Below are 5270 nucleotides of genomic sequence, written 5' to 3'. Positions count from 1 at the left end.
CTTTGTGACACTCAAGTCACAATAACCCACATTTTATTCTCATGCCATCCTTATGACTCTGAGTGATGGCACCATTTTAGACGTGTTTTCTAAGAGTTAGCCCTGACATTGAACAGTGTCATTGACGATGGTGACACTGTCGAATTTGGTTGCATTTTTAAATTTTTATGAGCCATTGGCCTTTTAAATTCTATTTGAGTATTTTATAAGATTTTTTGCACATTGTTTACTTTAAACAAAATTCCTTTTTACATATTATTGTAATTTACTTTTTAATATTTTTACCAGTTGTTTTGCACAGATAGCCATCTTGCTTTATGCCAAAAAACACCAAACAAACAATTTAAATGATGTACAAAAAAATTCAAAACATCAGTCACTTTGGGATGAGCTGCAGTGGATTTGTTTTCTCCTATTGTTTCTGAGAGTGTGATGTTTTGGGATGTTTCCCGGTTACTTTTGAGCTTGCACCTTACTTCGTGGCTGAGAGGTCTGGGAACAAATTTTTAGTTTTCACTCCATCCACGGATATTTTGGTTCATGCTGGAAGGTTTTCTTCTGAGCTAAGTGAAGGGACAGTTATGCCTTATCTGACACATTGTCTGAACTTTCTGATTTAGCCTACAACCACTAAGTGGAAGTATTTTTCGACTCTCAAATAATACATCTGCTCCTCAAATTTTGGGGTACTAAGGTAGAGTTAGGACAGTGTAAGTTTACAGATATGCAACTCTAAAATCCAACATTGTGTTTTCCTTTCACTTTACTTTGTTGGAAGCCTCAAAATCACCAGCTTCATTGAGGATGAGCTTGATCCATTGTTAGCATGCATGTTGGTTCAGTTTTTGCCTTCTTTATTCTTCCCCATTGCAGTTGGAGGCTGGAATTTCATCGCCTCCTACAGGTTCTGCTGCTGGGTTAGATTGCCAGTTGCGTCGGTGGTTATTGTATGTGATGGCTCGGCTCCAAGAATTTTTGGACATATGGTAATCTTAACCATGGATCCAGGAGCACTGCAGGTCTTTAAGTCAAGATTAGTCATTCATTTCACATCTTCACCAGTAATATCCACCCAATTTGTAGTGTTTCCATTTCCTGCACATTATTGGGATTTGGAACTTAGTTCTAGGACTATTAGAGTTTGGTTGGTCTGGGGGTATTGAGAGAGTTGTGCTACTTCTTATGCAAGCAAGAGATCATAAACATCAATTCACTGGTTCCCCAGTTCCTTAGTTGGGATCATTCTTCAATCTCGAGGGATTGCTCTGTTGGAACACTTCTATGATATGGGTTCCTCTACTGCCACCTAGTCCAGATTTTTATCTTTTCACAAATACTTTACTTGAGGGATGGGGGTGCATATATCAACAGTCAGGAATTCCAACGTCTATGCACTGATGAAGAGGATTTTCTACTCAGTATTTTTGTTCTTCTTGCTCTTCAACAGTTAATGCCTCATGGTCTGGGCTTATTAAGAGAAAAATCGTCAGACTTCACTCTGACAATTCTGTGCCTTGTGTTTCTCATCGAGGAGGCACTTGGTCCAGGGCTCCTTATATTCAAATGTTAGACTTTCTTTTTTGGGGTCATTCCTATCTTATTACTGTACTAGCTTGCCTTGTTCCACAGATGATGCCTGTGATAGCAGTTTAATTGTCTCAATCCCAACAGATTCTCCAGACGGAAGTAGATCCTGCATCACTAGGTCCTGTTGGATTGGTTCTTATTTTGCAGGTCTGATTGTTGGGTTGGTTTCTCATTGGATCACCCAACCACTAGCCATTTGTTATCCAGTTACTCATTTTTGAGCTTTAGCAGTAGATGCATTATATCAGGATAGGATGAGATTAAAACTCTATGCCTTCTCTCCACTTCATATGTTACCCAGTGTGTGAAATATGATTTTTTCCAACCCATTGTCGGGTCATGTTTGGCTGCTACAGTCTGATTTCTGTTTTCACTGTACCTTCTGGAGTGTCCACCTCTTCCACATCTTCTTGCAACCTTGATCTGACATTGTACACCCTGCTGTGCAGATACTCAAGTTTCAGTCTTTATCATGGCATCGGAGTTTAACTTCTAAGGTTAGCATGTACATGTCTCAGCTTTTGCTTAATCCAAAATGAGTATTTATCAACAGAAATGACACATATTAGCAGTGGTGTATTGAAAGGAGGTTGAACAAATTTCAGTCTGAAGTTCCAACCATAATTCGTTTTTGGATCTGGCTCTTTGGCGTTGTTTTTTCATCTTCCACATTGACCTGTTTAATGCAGCCTTATTGACTACCGTACGATTATTGTTACTACATATTTTTTGAGTTCCCAGTACTCTCCTGATTCCCCAAGTCACTTTGGGTCATTGTTTCCAAATGACCATTCCAATTACATAACAAGTATGTTAAGGTTGCATTACATGCTTTTCCTTAACACCTGTTTGTGACCTGACTCTTGTATGCCATGTATCCCTTTACCTTATGGTTTATTTTTCCTAACTACTGACTTACAGACATCACCAATTGGAGTGATTTGCTCTGTTTGTCCACAGTCCATTTTCTCATTCTCTCTATGTCCTCAGACCAGCTCTTCCGACTCAAGAAACTTTCAAACTGGAAAGGGATTAAATCCTTATTACCAATTCATCTGACACTATCTCACTCCTATGTTTTATCAGATTTCAGTTGTGGTGATATTCAGTGTGGGTCTTGAAGGTTTGGTTACTTGCACTAATGCCTTTAGTGATGCAAGACAATGACTATTTATTCTTGGCTCTCTTTGAAGGAGAAGAATCTTCTGAATGGTGAATAGGATTAACTTGATTAAAAAATATTGCTGTTATCTTTCCCATGGGAATGAAGCTTGTACTAACAGTGAGATTGACAATTCTGCATTCAGAAAACAAGTAATATAATACGTCATTTGATAGATGAAAACCTTGGCTGTCTATTTGTTACACGTTAGTTATAGATAATATAGAAATAAACGTAAGATAGACCCATTAAGAAATCCTGAAATAGAGGATGTGACAGGTGGGTGTGGCTGGCGAGAGGGGTTTCATTTTCTATTTGAAGGCTCTGCAACCAAACAAAATTGAAGGCTATAAAAATTATGGTTTGTCTAAGTAATGGTGATATTATAGTGAGTAATTTAAGATAAATTTCGTACTTATTGGAGGGGTGGTGAATTAAATAGAGAAGAGAGGAAGCCTAGAGAAAATGTCACATTTCTCACATTAGGGAAAATTCAGAATTTTTTTAGATATTGCCTTATAAAATTAAATACTTAAAACTTGTATACTATTTAAATATGGATTATTACCTACAATTTTATGCTATACTAATTAGTATAACAAACAAAAAGTAGTTTAATAAAATTTTGAATGTAAGTGACTGAAACCTTGTGACACGTACAGTAAATGTTGCATAGGCAGAGGGTTAACTTGATTAACTCTTTTCATATGGCTATCATTTTCTGTGCATGTTACAAGGTTCTACTAAGTTACATTCAAAATTTAAAGTACTTTATTGTCATGGTATGCAAATAAACTTGGCATTACAATGTATCCGATTATCCACATTTTAACATTATATAGGTTTTAAGTTTGCTTACGAGGCATTCCCTCTTTACTTTATTTACCATACCTCCAAGAAGTACAAAATTTGACATAAATTACTTATTATATTGTTTTCATTGCTCAGACAAAACATAATTTCTATAGCCTTTAATGTTATTTGGTTTCAGAGCCATAAAACTAGAAAAACAGACCCCTCCTGCCATGCCAACCTGTTTCATCCTCTCTTTCACAAATTTCCAGTAGTTCTCTTTTTATAAACAATAGAAAGCCAAGGTTTTTAATCTATCAAATGATGTATTATATTACATTGTTTTCTGTACAGAGTATTGTCTATTTTGCTTCCAGTTCAAACTTTTTTTTCCCATGGAATACACGTTGATGAGCATAGCTGAATTTTTAATGGTACTTGTAGTTAGAAAGGCAGAAATATTGTGATAGTTATAGAACACTGTCTGCATTTTGCGTGTTATTATTCTGTGTTATTTGGTACATTATATTAATTAAATAAAAAACTATTTGATTGCTGTAGTAAAATTAATATAAAAAAGTAGGGTTAAGTTTCATCATCAGTCAACAGCAAAAAAAACACCTAGGTAAGTACTATATTTTTTGTTTTTCGTGTGTATTCTTTTATTATTATTATTATAAAAGTAATTATAATGTAAAAATCAGAAACTTTTTAGGTTAGATTAGGTAAAGTAAAAAAAAATAATAATGATAAATTATAATGAGGTGTGCTAATGAGTGGCCCGTGCATTATTATAATTCGATAGTGTAATGGGAGTTATATGTTTGCCAAGTGATTTACAACTTGTATGGCAAAATTATTAATTCGACACTGTTCAAAGGGCAATAACACAATGAAATCTAAGTAGAAACAAATGTATACTGTTACAAATATAAATCTATTTAGGATAAACACATGTAGTTTCATCTTACAATTTGAAGTCATTCTAGAAAGGAATAAGGATAATTTAGTTTTATTATGTTTTTTTTTGGGTTTGTTTTGGGTCAGTCAAATTAACCAACCTCATGGGTAGAGAAAACGGCAAATAAAATATAAAATTTTACTGAAAAACACTTGAAATTTGTCAAGGAGGTTTAGAGATTATGCAAGTGGAGCAATGAAGCAAAGTATTTTTAATCGTAACATGAAAATCACTTTGCACTCAAAGGAGTCAACACTTTGACTCCATATATTTATGAAGATATTTTTGGTGTAAATACTCCATTAAAAATTCTGATTTTTTTTATGTCTTATAGTGTTTACTGAAAACTTGCAAAATTTTGTAATGATACACATAACATATTAGATGTTATATTATGAAAACTGTAAAGGTCAGTTTGTGTTTCTTGTCGTTCAAAATTAAGTAGTAGGTTTTCTTCTAATAAAGTATCAGTGACACATTGTACCATAAAGTTCGGTTTATAACCATTCAATATTGAATAGTGAGGTTTCTTTTAGTAAAGTATTAGTGAGATGTGCTGACTAAATCATGAAACTTTCAGAGAAAGTTCTATAAACATGTTTAAAGTAGGTGCAAGGGATACTTAATTGTTGTGAAATAAAAACCTTTGAGTATGAAAAAAGTGCAAGATGCACCTATTCATTTGATACTTAGTGAAAGTACGTCAAATATAGCAACATGGTGTTTTATATTAAGTATTATCAAAAAAGTGCAAGATGCACCTATTCA

The 5270-nt window shown here is 34.3% G+C and overlaps 1 protein-coding gene across 1 annotated transcript in view; it reads left to right on the top strand.

The window, feature by feature from the left end:
* Positions 1 to 5270, top strand: part of LOC106471981 (coiled-coil and C2 domain-containing protein 1-like) — a gene marked incomplete at its 3' end in the record, with an annotated part of 54816 nt that overhangs the window by 44129 nt on the left and 5417 nt on the right. The window lies entirely within an intron of this gene.

This window comes from Limulus polyphemus, unplaced genomic scaffold (genome assembly GCF_000517525.1).
Source record: "Limulus polyphemus unplaced genomic scaffold, Limulus_polyphemus-2.1.2 Scaffold5002, whole genome shotgun sequence".
Lineage (NCBI taxonomy): Eukaryota > Metazoa > Arthropoda > Merostomata > Xiphosura > Limulidae > Limulus > Limulus polyphemus.
Note: the sequence above shows the minus strand (reverse complement) of the source record. Positions and strands in the feature narration are given on the sequence as shown.